The following is a 14,447-nucleotide window of genomic DNA, read 5'->3' on the forward strand; positions in this document are numbered from 1 at the left end:
AGTCCTTGTGGAGCAAAAGCTACTTTCAGGCTTAACAAAGGTATCACTTCCTTTGTGTGAGCATTGCATAACAAGTAAGCAACACCGGTTGAAATTCAACACATCAAATTCTAGAGGCAAAAGTGTTCTAGAATTGGTTCACTTTGACGTATGGAAAGCACCAGTTACATCTCTAGGCGGAGCACAATACTTTGTCTCATTTATTGATGATTACTCCAAGAGATGTTGGGTGTACCCTATTAAAAAGAAGTCAGATGTGTTTTCAACTTTCAAAAACTTCAAAGCGCGGGTTGAACTTGATTCTGAAAATAAGATCAAGTGTTTCAGAACAGATAATGGAGGAGAATACACAAGCGAAAAATTTGATGACTTTTGCAGGAAAGAATGCATCAAAAGATAGTTCACAGTTGCGAACACTCCTCAACAAAATGGAGTGGCAGAGCGGATGAACAGAACTTTGTTAGAAAGAACAAGAGCAATGTTGAGGGATGCAGGCCTAGAAAAATCTTTCTGGGCAGAAGAAGTCAATACCGCCTGTTATTTGGTGAATCGAGCTCCATCAACTGCAATAGAGCTGAAGACACCAATGGAGATGTGGACTGGTAAACCAGCTGATTATTCAAACCTCTATGTATTTGGAAGTATTGTGTATGTGATGTACAACTCCCAAGAAATCTCAAAGTTGGATCCAAAATCCAGGAAATGCAAATTCTTGGGGTATGCTGATGGAGTAAAGGGGTATCGTTTGTGGGATCCCACTGCCCGCAAAGTGATCATCAACAGAGATGTTATCTTTGTAGAAGATAAACTACAAAGAAAAGAAGAAGATGATGTGCTGAAAAGTCAGAGACTACTCAGATACATGTGGAAAAAGAGTTTGAAAAAGAAGATTCTTCTGAAGCAGAACCAACACATGATGAACAAGAACCAGAGAGTTATGAAGCTCCAACAACTCGTCAATCAGATCGTGTGAGAAGACGTCCCAATTGGCACTCAGATTATGTTATAGAAGGTAATATTGCATACTGCTTTTTAATAGAGGACGGTGAGCCATAAACATACCAGGAGACAATAAACAGCTCAGATGCTTCACTGTGGATGATGGCGATGCAAGAAGAAATTGAAGTCCTTCATAAAAATAATACATGGGACCTTGTGCCACTACCACAAGGAAGGAAGCCAATTGGTAACAAATGAGTCTTCAAAATCAAGCGAAATGGTGACGATCAAGTTGAGAGGTATCGTGCAAGACTGGTGGTCAAAGGATATGCTCAGAAAGAAGGTATTGATTTCAATGAAATTTTTTCTCCTGTGGTTCGACTAACAACAGTTCGAGTAGTTTTGACAATGTGTGCTACATTGAACTTACATCTAGAGCAGCTAGATGTTAAAACAGCTTTTCTTCATAGAAATCTTGAAGAAGAAATTTATATGCTCCAACCTGAAGTTTTTGAAGAAAAAGAAAAGAAGAACTTGGTTTGCAGGTTGAACAAATCTCTGTACGATCTAAAGCAGGCGCTGAGGTGTTGGTATAAGAGATTTGATTCCTTCATTATGTGCCTTGGATACAACATACTTTATGCAGACCCTTGTGCTTATTTCAAGAGGTCTGGTGATAACAATTTTGTTATATTGTTGTTGTATGTGGATGACATGTTGGTTGCAAGACCCAACAAAGATCATATTGACGAATTGAAGGCACAACTGGCTAGGGAATTTGAAATGAAGGACTTGGGATCAGCAAACAAGATTCTAGGGATGCAAATTCACCGAGACAGAAGTAATAGGAAGATTTGGCTTTCACAAAAGAATTACTTGAAGAAGATCTTGTCACGATTCAACATGCAAGATTGTAAGCCAATTTCTACCCCTCTTCATATTAACTTCAAATTATCCTCCAGTATGAGTCCTAGCAGTGAAAAAGAGAGGATGGAGATGTCTCGAGTACCGTATGCATCAGCAGTGGGAAGTTTAATGTTCGCTATGATATGCACAAGACCAGACATTGCACAAGCAGTGGGAGTGGCTAGTCGGTACATGGCGAATCTAGGAAAAGAGTATTGAAATACAGTAAAGAGGATCCTGAGATACATCAAAGGGACCTCGAATGTTGCATTATATTATAGAGGATCAAACTTACTAATCAATGGGTATGTAGATTCTGACTATGCAGGCGATTTGGATAAAAGCAAATCTACTATAGGATATATGTTCAAAGTTGCTGGTGGAGCTGTAAGCTGGGTTTCAAAATTGCAGTCAGTTGTGGCTACATCCACAACAGAGGCATAATATGTAGCAGCTACACAAGCCAGTAAACAAGCAATTTGGTTGAAGATGCTATTGGAGGAGCTTGGGCACAGTCAAGAGTATGTCTCTATGTTTTGTGACAGTCAAAGCGCCTTGCATCTAGCAATGAATCTAACATTTCATTCAATAACAAAACACATACGAGTACAATACCACTTCATTCGTGAAAAGGTGGAAGAAGTGACGGTATATATGCAGAAAATCCATACCAAAGAGAACATAGCAGATTTCTTGATAAAGGCGATAAATGCTGATAAGTTTACTTGGTGTCGATCCTCTTGTGGCCTGTCAGAAACGTAAGCAACATGAAGGTACAAGATAGAAAGAATGGTGTGAAAATATGATTGTTCTAATCAAATCTTCAAGTGGGAGATTGTTGAAAATTCAATGCACCTTTCGGTGCAAGTTGAAAGTTGGAGAAAAAAATAAATAAATTAAATTCACCGAAATATGCTAAGTAAAAAAAGGGGTTGTAATTGTTGAAAATGAGAAAGGGAAAATTAAAAAGTTTAGTCACTAAAGTTTAGGGTATTTACAAATTAGTCCTTAAGCTTCACCTATAAACACCCTAGCTCATTTAGCTTCAAAATCATCCCAAAAGCATTCTAGCTTTCTTCCAATACTAGAGAGAATTTAGATAGTTTCTTGAGAGTTATTTTCTCCTTTTTATCAAGAGAGAATTATCATTGTTTTCTCCTTAGTAGATCGAGAGAAGTTGTAATTCCTATTTTCTTATAGTGAAATTCTTCTACCGTTGTCCGTAGTTTTTACCCTATATTATTTAGGGGTTTTCCACGTAAATTTTGTGTCTCTTTTATCTTCATTTTTATGTTCTCAAATTATCAATTACGATTTTACTCTATCCGATAGCCGTCTTCTGCAACATTTACCTCAAACGTTTGCATATTGAAAAAATTAGCCGTCTTACTTGCGTGTGAAAGTTGAGCAACTGCGATGCTATTTTGGATTATAATAAAGCTTTGGGCTCTTTTGGATTTTCTATGGTAATTCTCGGCTGACCCTTCTGCAAAACTTAGAAAGTTCAAGCCCATGATTCAACTTTTCAATGATGCTATAACTCTTCGGTTTTGGTAAATAAATCACTGTTACTTGAGCTTGAAACTTTTGAGAAATTGAGTTAGTTTCCAAAATAAATATTGAATATGGATATGGGTATATTTAAAATATATATGCATATGACAATATCTTCAGTTTTTAAGTGTTTTTTTAATATATTTAAAAGTATTTATCTATTTTTATTTATCATAATATTCGTTGGATATAAGATACCCAATGCAAATGTATGAGAATAGTTCATTAATATTATGTCACATCGCAATAAAGGAGATACAGGAAAGGTCTCAAGAATCAAGATAGAAAGGAAAACGTAATATTTTAGGTTTAAGACGGCTGAATTTATAAAATTTTAGATAAAGTAAAAAAATTATCAATAAAGAAATATAAAGAAGAGAATTTAAAATTTTTAATGCTACGATTATTCTCACCCAGCTCCTTCTGTATATCCTTGCTGAATCGATGTGTGATGCAACATCGGCCCAGACGCCGCAGACCTTTATGTTTCCAGTTCACACCCAAGTCCCATCCAATCCTACTCAGCGAAAGTGAAGCATGTTCTTACCTTTATGTAAAAGTTTCATAATTCATCACTCTGTTAATTGCTTTTGTTTCATTGTTTTTACATGGAAAAGAAGTTTTACTTGCCACAGTTTAATATACAGTTATATACAGTTAATAAAAGTTATTATCAATTTTATTATTATTTTTTTAAAAAAAAATTGATAAGAAATTACGGAAAAACATTATTATTTCTATTGATTTTGTTATTATTGGACGTTTTACAAGGTTTGGTAATATATTCAATAGAAAAAAATAATATTTTAGGTAACGTTTTACCGTATATATTACCAAGCTCGGTAAAACGCACAATAATAACAAAATCGGTAAAAATAATAATATTTTAGGTATTTTTAACCGGTTTTGTTAAAAATATAATAACAAAACCGGTAACGTCTTTCCTTAACCGTATATTAAAGCTGTCGTACGGTATAACTTCCCGAGCATTGGCTTAGTCCTTTAGAGTCATTTTAATGCAATACGTAACGTAGCAATTTGTCATGCATGGATACACAACCTCGAAGACTTTATTCATTGAATCATGGGAACTCCAGTAATTTTGATTTTTGAATTTTAACATTTACGATTTTAATCCATGCAATAATTTAATTTATATATAATATGAATGATGTCACTTTCATGTTTTCATCATCATTACTCAATCATGCATAATAATATGAAGGAATAAATAATTGGGAAACCGTGGCTAGTGGTGGTGGCGTTTCCTCCTCCTTTCAAACAGTAAAGAGCTTGGCTAGCAGCCATTAAAAGCAAAATAACTAGTAGATGAGTCTTTAGATTCCTCAAATAAAATCAGAGATTTAAATTATGATATATGAGAATAATATAATAAATTAAGTTAGGAGGCCTATCTTCACCTTTATAATATACAATATAGATTTATTCATCAATTACCGATGATTATATATATAAGCATTTAAAAAGTAATGTCAACTTCGCTGATTTACCCCCACCCATTTATATTTTGGGTCCCTCCGTTCCTACCCTTTGGATTCTCTTAATCTTCATTGCAACTTCAATCATTTAGCCTTAAATATCATCTTCCCTCTTTGTTTACTGAATACATTCACTCTCAAACAACATATACTCTCACTATGCAACTTTATAAATATCATAAATACAATATTAATAAAAATATATCAAAATTTAACAACCCCTAAGTAATGGTGTAATTCACTTTTAATCCCTTCAAAATTTTCATTATTACGGCATTATACTAATCAACTGAAATTTTCGTTTTAAAAGTATAACTGATTATTCATACCGTATACATCTACAGACATGAACTCAAATCTTTAGTAAACCTGCAAAATTGGCAAACCTGAAATTCTTTGTAATGTTAAAATCTGCGTGGATTAGATTAGGCTAAGGCTAAAGTTTAAGGGATGAGTAGGAGACGAAAGTGACAGACCACTTTGAAACTAAAGTCGACGTCTTCTTTTGAATAAAATAAAAGCCACGAAGACTGAGTCACTGATTTAATTTCACTCTTTTTTGATGCTTCTCTCGCCTTCTTCAAACTAACAACTTCCTTTTTTGCATCTCTTTTTAAAAGGGAAAAAAAGCAACAAAAAAGGAAAAAGATCCAAAGAAATTCTGGTTTCTGTCGAGGAAAAGAAAAGCTAAAGCTAAAACTTAAGAACCCAGGATTTTCAACCCACTTTTGAGATATAAATCTCTAAGTAATCTTAATCCATTCGATATTTTGAGATGTTCATGACTTTATATTACAGTATTTGTTTGTTTGTTTGTTTCTTCCCTTTATTCTTCAAGGTTCCAAGTTTCCAGCTTGGCTATAAGAATAGACCCTATAGGTATAATTCCTTCAACTTTTAATTTAGACTTAGTTGCCAAAAGAATCGAGACTTAGTAGAATAAAATTAAGAGAAATACCCCAAACAAGTCAGATATCCAATCCCTTTATATTATTATCAAGTATCTTAAGAATTAAAATTAGAAGGCTTTTATAAAACTGATTATCAAACAACAAAAATTACAGTCACATTTAATAAATATGACATCAAAGAAGATATTCCAATTTATTTTTTTATATTGTTATATATAACATGAAATGTAAATTTTCACTTTGAAATTTTTTGGTATATAAAGTTTAGCTTAAGAAGACAATATTTTTTATTGAGGGGTGCATGAATCCAAGAAGATAGCAAATTGCATTAATTATAACCATCCTAGTTTCCAAGGAATGGACATGATTCATAGACAACCAGTTTCTATTTATAGATAGATGTATGGTATATGAGAATTTCCTTCTATATTGCAAAATTGAAAATTCTCACAACAAAAAAAGAAGCGACGTGATGCTTAAGGAGAGCTTCGAGATATAAAAACACCTTTAAAACCCAAACACAATAAGCAACTTTTACTTGAACACACTGATCTTCAGCTGCTTTGAACAGAAGAAAAGATTGGAGCAACGGCTGCAATCTTGTAGATATATAAACAAACTCTCTTTGACTGAGCCAAGAATTGAAAAAAGAAATTGGGTTTTGTCCATAAGCACACTGGGTGTGTATGAAATTAGACAATAATAGATGAAGTGAAAAGTGTGTTAATTTGTTGATGCTGTTGTGGTGTGGGGGAGAGAGAGAGTATGTCAGTAAGAAATCCAATGTTTAGCTAGCTCACCATCTTTTCTTTTTCTTTTTTGCCTTAAATGAGAAACATTGTTATCAACTCTTAAATTATTGAACTTCTTGATTTCCCACACTTTTAAGATAAACCCACAAGCCTACAACAACTCCGTTTCTTATCTTCATCCCTTTCCTTTGTTTATGATGAAAAAAATGGTGAATCGAGAGAAACATGTGACCGAGGAGCATGATCTTGGAGGTGGTCCAAACCAAGGAACTTTTCCAGTTCAACAGGTATTTTTTTTTCACTACCCTCTTTGTTTTAAGTTTTCACTTCTATTTCTTTGTTGGTTTTATTGGATCGAGTAGGACTGCTATTGTGGAGAATTTCCATGGCTTTTAATGCTATCAAATGATTGTTTTTTAACAAAAAGGCCATCTTTTTTGGCGCTCTGCATGGCTTCTGACAACTTTTAATTTAGCGTTTTTCTTTTTGGGTGAAGTTTTGGCTCTTTCTCTAGGCCTGCTGAACGCTAGCTGGTTAATCTTATACAGTCGAATTTTAAAACAAAGTAAGCTCAGAACCTGCTGAATGTCTTTACCATGAGAATTCATAGCTGAAAATGTTGTACTGTCATGAATAAACGTGTCTAATTCACCTAAGATGCAGATCTTGCATGTCTACTTGATGTAAAAATACTATTTCTTCAGTTACGTGTTTGTACCGCTGAATTTGAAATTGCACGACTAATCCGAGAAAAGCAGTTAAATATGAGCTGAATCACCCTGCCCTGTCTTCTCTTGGGACATTAGCCAAGGGCAGTTCATCTCTTGGGACACTTGGAAGAAACGTGGTCTGCTCGTCTTAGTAACAAACTGCCAAGGGCAATTCATCTTACGTATATTTTTCTTGCATACTGATAAATTTTGTTATGGTTTGCTTTTCAGGTTGAAGATTCAACAGGAATAACTGAAGATACAACTCATTCTCATCATCGGAGGCGAAACAATCTCTCCCTAGAGATACCCTCAAAAACATTCCAAGACTCCTCTCAAGAGTCTGTCATAATAACGATGCCGCCAGAACCAAGTCCGACTCCCAGGAAAGTGAACTTCCTTTTGACACCGAGTCCATCGTATGCAAGAACTAGTGGATCCCCAGGTCCCTCCTCATCTAGAGCCAAATCTTCCTTGAAAAGTCTCTTACCAAAACTAAGCTTCAAGCAGAGAAATGCTAATTTAGATATTGAAAAGGCTGCAGCCATAGCTCTAGCATCTTCTTCTACTTTACCAAGAGAGAAGCCCTCCACCTCAAGGACATTGCCACTATCAAAGATATTTACTCCTAGGTTAAAAAGGACGTCGTCGTTGCCTGTAACTCATATTGCTAATTCAAACCCGGAACCTACGAGCAGTGGAAGCTTCTGTGGCTCTGCAAATTCTAATGTAAGTTTTATGATATTTCATTGCCTAGTTGGGCTCTCGGTTCTCACTTTAATTCATAACGCATGGTATACGTGATGGCCTTAATGTTAAATGAAGAGCATTCGAAACTGTGTTAATGTGAAGTAGAGCTTACGGAAGTTAGTCAATTCCGTACAAGAATTTGGAGTGCATACTGCTTGATGTTATTAGTTCCTTTGCAGAAAAAAGGAAACGTGCTGCAGATATCTCGCTCATTTTCTGTTCCTGTAGACGATAAAGAAGGAAACTTAAGGAGAATGGATTCATTTTTCCGAGTGATTCCCTCGACTCCACGAGTAAAGGAAGGAGAAATAAGTTCAAATACTTCTATGGGACCTGATGCTGGTATTCATTCCATTGTCTTTATCTATATTTCATTCTATATTTTTATGTGTATGTTCCACTTTGAAAGTTGTTTCAAGGCATACAAGCGCGTTAGCATCGGTAACTTTGTTGCCAAGAAATGTGAACCCTGTTTCCCTCGAAAGACGCCCTTCTGGTTTCGAAGATGTCATTGGTATCAGAAATGGAGTCTTAGACCATTAGATCAACTCTTTATGATTAGAATAATAACTTGTGTCTATCCACGCATTTATCAGGAAAATAAAGCATGTAAAAGATACTTTTAACTATCATGACAATCCAAGGTCTTATTGAGAGCTTATTATTCAGATGACATTGACCCTGATGGTGAGGACATACCTGAAGAAGATGCTGTTTGTAGGATTTGTCTGGTTGAACTAAGCGAAGGAGGTGAAACACTGAAGATGGAATGCAGCTGCAAAGGTGAGCTGGCTTTGGCGCACAAAGACTGCGCCGTGAAATGGTTCAGCATCAAAGGCAACAAGACCTGTGATGTGTGCAAGCAAGAGGTTCAGAATCTACCTGTCACACTTTTACGAATCGGAACAAGTAGAGGCCTTCAGGCTGATGCTCCCGGCAATAGGTAACAAACTGTTTGTTAATGGATGGAATTATATACCTATGATTGCTGAAACTTATAGGATACCAATAAAAATATGATTGCTGAACTTATTAGTTTGATGTTTGCAGGATTTGGCAGGAGGTCCCTGTTCTTGTTATCGTCAACATGCTAGCATACTTTTGTTTTCTTGAGCAGCTTCTGGTAGGATAAGCAGTTTCTTTTTCGGATTTGCCCTGTTTTACACTTAATACCTTCTCGTATATATATTTGTTTACCTGCAGGTTGGAAAAATGGGTACTGGAGCTATTGCTATGTCTCTTCCATTTCATGTGTGCTAGGCCTCCTTTCATCCATGACATCATCAACAATGGGTAGGTTCAGAAACATCCTTCGGTTATATAATTTGGATTTCGATACTTCATTGTCTTGTTCCATCCGAAATAGGAACATGTTCAGCAGCAATTAGTTTAAATTTTGTACTTCATGTGTCCGACTCTAGTTTCATTCATACGCATGCTTGCATATGTAGCAGGCATTGCAGTGGATAAGGATAAACCATAATTTATTAGCCTGGGAAATGCTGTCACTACTGTGAGATTTTATAGGAAATTAAAAGTTTAGATGGGAAAGTCCTGCTAAATTATTCTCAATATTCTGATTTAAACCTCTTCATCTTTCGTATTCAGTGCAGCGGAGATTTGTCTGGGTTTATGCATCGGTTCAATTTTCGTTGGTGGTTGTCTCTGCTCATATATTTTATTCTTTGGTAAGTAGCACCAAGTTCCTTGGATGTTTGAAAGTACAGAGTTGACTCATATCCATCCGCTTTTGATGTTTAATTGTTGCCTGCAGGTGAAAGTACAGGCAATTCTATCTATTCTCCTGGCAACATTTTCCGGATTCGGTGTTGCGATGAGTGGGACTTCTTTCGTTGTCGAGATCCTCCGGTGGAGAATAAGATGGCAGGCTTGGTCACAGCAGCAACATAGTCTGCAAACAATGACTCAACCACAGGTCCAATTTCCTAGAGCTGTTCATTCAACTCAGACTCAAAGAGGTCCTATCATAAATCACCAAAATGGTTAAACTTCCACGGGGAACTGAATCGGCTGCTTACTCGAAAACCCGACAATGGAGGCTCTCGCACTATATATGTTATTTATATGATTGCTGCTTCTGTATTGTAAATCAAATAGGCTCTCTTACATGAAAGAGATAGGCTCAGAGAACGGAAACAAACTTACACCGTGAATTTATGTCGGTCCTCGGGGCTGATCTCCCGAGAGACTTCCATGAATTAGGTTATAGTGTGCTTGCAGAACGGTATACAATGAATACATGCGTGCAATTTTACATTGTTTTGTTACGCAGTTTCTTCTTTTACAAAGGCTGAGAAATGCACTGTTAAGAGCTAATCTTAAACCAACAAAATATTGAAGAATCAAGAAACCCAAGTTAAAATATCTGAAAATTTTGCAATGTTGAAATAATCTGCTTCTTACTTACATAGTAAGATATGTATTCAATGTATAAATATATATACACAACGTATAAATGTAACACCTTTAACCCGTATATGTTTTATAATACGAGTTAAAGATATCACATCAATTCAAATAACATTTCTTGAACTTAAATGTTTAAAAAATTTGTTTCATTTAATAATTTCTTTTTTAACTTTAAAGAGATTTTCATATCTATATACATTTGTCTAATACCGCTTGATTTTAAACCATTTAAAATATAACATTTATATTATTCACTCATAAATTTTTAATACTAAAATTAGACAAAACTAAAGAAAATAATCTCTAATTACTATTAGAACTTTTAAAATAAATCTAATAAACTAACACAACATTTATAATGTACATGCTACTAATAAGTCAAAGTTATGATGTCTTATTGATACTGTCGGTATCTTTGATTTTCTATAAGATACTGGCAAACTCCTCACTTCACGTCCACTACTTTATTCGAACCTACACATGAAAATCATCACGAGCTAAGTAAAACTTAGTGAAACAGAAATATAACTAAAAAAAAATCTATAAAATATAAACAATAAACTGAAATTTTAAATAAAAAACTATTAAAACTCCAAATCGGTCTAGATAAGGCTTATGCACGTAGGGAAACCCTGCACGTCGTACTTTTCTGCCAGGTCATCCTCCTCCGTGGCATCCACCTTGGCAACACAACTCCTCCTTTCAACTCCGTCGCCGCCGCGGCATATTCCGGAGCAAACGCTTGGGAATGCCCGCACCAAGGCGCGTAAAAATCAACTATCACGTACTTATTATTCCCGATGAAATTACTAAAGTTTCCTTCCGTCAAAACGACTACGTCCTTTTCGTCGAATATAGGGGCTTTGTGCGTATCCGGATCGAGATCGTGCGATTCTTGTTCGCTCTCGGATTCATCGCTTTCTCCACTTCCGTCCACATTGCTGGGGAATTGGTCATCGTCTGAATCACTCGAATCAAGAAGCGAAGCAGAGTCGACGCTTTTGCCTTCAATTTCTTCAAGGAAACGTAGATCCTCGTCGTCTTCTTCGTCGTTCGTAGTGATGGAAGGAATGACAGTTGACAATAGGATGAAGTAAATGGTGGAGAGAACTAAAAAGCACCTAAACGACATCATATTCCTGAAAGGAGGGAGTTCAGGTGAGATCATAGGAAGTGCAGAGATCAAAGTAGAATTTATAGCACGGAATGAAAGTGCACCGAAACAACGTCGATATCCCGATTTTCAGTTTGCCTTAACTGTTCGAGGTGACGTAAGACCGTATAAATAAATTCTTAAAAAATATGAAAAATAAATTAATAGACATAATTAAAAACTTTAAAAATGGAGTATGATTTTTCACGTAAAATAAGTTATATTTTTTATTTATATTTTTAATTCCTTAATTTATCTCACATGAAAAAAAGCATGTCATTTTTAGACATTTTTAAAAAAAATATATATTACATGTTATGTTATTCTATTGTGAATTGATACGTTAAAATGTCAAATAGTTGAGATGTTAAATTAATAAAAAATAGAATAATATTATATTATATAATGTAAAATTCTTTTAGTTTTATACAAATTCAAGACTGTTGGATGTGTAAAAATATATGAGTGAGATTAACAGTAGGAAATTAGAAGATTTTTATTGAGAAAAAATAAATTAATCTCAACCATATATTTTCATTCATCTAACGGTTCTAAATCTGTGCAAAACTAAAAGAGTTTTACATTGTATAAGTAGATTCTAACTCATAAAAGATTATATTATTATATAAAATATAATTAAGTGATTAAAACATGAATAAAATGACCTTAATGATTAATGGATTTGTCGTAATCCCTTGAGGTCTCGAGTTTAAATATCGTATATGTCAAGTGCATGAGCACCTTTTAACATATATTATCTTGTATTTATTTTCGTATTTATTAAAATAAATAATTAAATCATTATTTAATCATACATAATAATAAATAAGGGTGGGGAAGATAAGTCGAAATATAAAATAATCATGAAAGCAAACTAGTGAAAATTTCAAAAATTTTAATACGTGATTGACTAACCAATCACCATTATTTTTACTCAATTTCCTTTTCCATTTCATTTTGGATGGAAAGTTGAGTCGCAACTCTAGGAGGCCATCATCATTCATAATTTATGGACGATTTAATATATAAATTAGTATTTGAATTTATATATTTAAAATTTTAAATCAAATTATACCCGTGAATTAGGGTTTTCTCTGCCTTGTGGTTAGTTTTTATCCGCCGTCGTGTCCGTTCTACTATATATATATATATATATATATATATATATATATATATATATGTCTTTATTGGTTTGTGGGTTGGATGTAGAGGTGTATAAAAAATTTAATATTTGATTTTATGTAAAAAATATTTGAAATTGTATTTAGAAAAAATCGATTTTTTTAAACCGGATCGGATATTTAAAAACCGGATAATATAACCGGTTTGAGAAAAAAATTGGACGATCGATTTTTTTACCGGATTAAAAATCGTTTGAAAAAAACGGATACAAAATTGGTTTTTATTTGAAAAAATCCGATTTAGGGTTTTAAAAACTAATTGGGGGGGGGGTTTGTGACCATTTTTCGATTATTTTTTTCTAAAAAAATCATCATTTTACCACCCTAAACATGTATAAATAGGTTGGGGATATATTTGATAGATTACAACTTTCTCAAATCTTATTACACAAAACCTAAACATCTCTCAAATTTTATTTTTGTAATTTTTTGTTCATCATGGTTATAAATACCGACCCTAACACGGCTGAATCTTCCGGCGGGAGAAACCTTGAAGTCGTGAGAGTGATCGAACACACTCGAAACAAGAGTAGTGCTGCTCACCACCACCGGTTTTTTTATATCCGTTTTTTTCAAACCGAAACCGATTACACTATCCGACTCTCCAAACCGATTAGGATCCTAACTGATTTTTTTTAATCCGATTTTTTGACTAGGTGAAAAAATCAGATCAGTTTTTTATCCGACTTTGTACATATCTAGTTGGATGTTCCTACTTTTTCACTTCATTTTTTGGGCATTATGGGTGATATTGAGAGGGATACGGATTGTTTCAATTTGGGGGAAGGGGAGGAAGCGCTATTGTCATTGACACAGTCGGGAGGGGTTCCTTTAGTCTCTTTTGATAATTGTTTTGTGGGAAAATTTCTATCGAGAGGGAATATTAATTTTCAGGCCATGAGAACGATGTTGGCAAATGTCTGACGTCCGATTGGGGGAGTGTCGATAACAGATTTAGGGGAAGATAAGTTCTTATTTAGGTTGTATCATGTTGTGGACGCTAACCGCATTGAAAATGAAGGTCCTTGGTATTTTAATTCATCCATGTTGATAATACATAGGATGCGGGAACGCAAGGACCCAATGGGAATGAACTTACAGTTTGTTGATTTATGGGTACGGGTCACGATTTACCGATGGGATTTATCTCGGAACAAGTTGCGAAGTTGCTCGGGAATTTTGTGAGATCCTTCATTGAATACGATACAACGGCTATCTCGTTGGGTTATAGGGGTACTATCAGGATACGTGTTCGTTTGGATATGAGAAAACCCTAAAGCGAAAGAAAAAGCTAGCCTTACCAGATGGCAAGGTGGGTTATGTATATTTTCAGTATGAGAAACTGAATACCTTTTGTTTTTTGTGTGGGAAATTGGGGCACGGGAGGGATTTTGTCCCTTACGCATTTTACGGGAGAATCAAGACCTGAAGTTACAGTGAGACTTGTCTCTGCGAGTGCCTCCGAGAAGAAGTCACTACACCCCGAATCCTTGGCTGCGTGAGGAAGGGCTAGATGTAAATAATCTGAGTGAAGAAGGGAGGCGGGGTATGGGTATGGAGTTGGTTTTTTGTGATCCAGGTGCTACTGGTTCAAAGCTTTAACCGGATGTTCACATGTTGGCCGTGGAAGAGGATACACCTATTTCTAAACATGAAGGGGCC

The 14,447-nt window shown here is 35.0% G+C and overlaps 1 pseudogene; it reads left to right on the top strand.

Annotated features, from left to right (window-relative positions):
• Positions 1-6,549: 6,549 nt before the first annotated feature.
• Positions 6,550-10,335, top strand: LOC120196198 (annotated as a pseudogene).
• The last annotated feature ends 4,112 nt before the right edge of the window (positions 10,336-14,447 follow it).

Source organism: Hibiscus syriacus, unplaced genomic scaffold (genome assembly GCF_006381635.1).
Source record: "Hibiscus syriacus cultivar Baekdansim isolate YM2019G1 unplaced genomic scaffold, ASM638163v2 tig00117027_pilon, whole genome shotgun sequence".
Classification (NCBI taxonomy): domain Eukaryota; kingdom Viridiplantae; phylum Streptophyta; class Magnoliopsida; order Malvales; family Malvaceae; genus Hibiscus; species Hibiscus syriacus.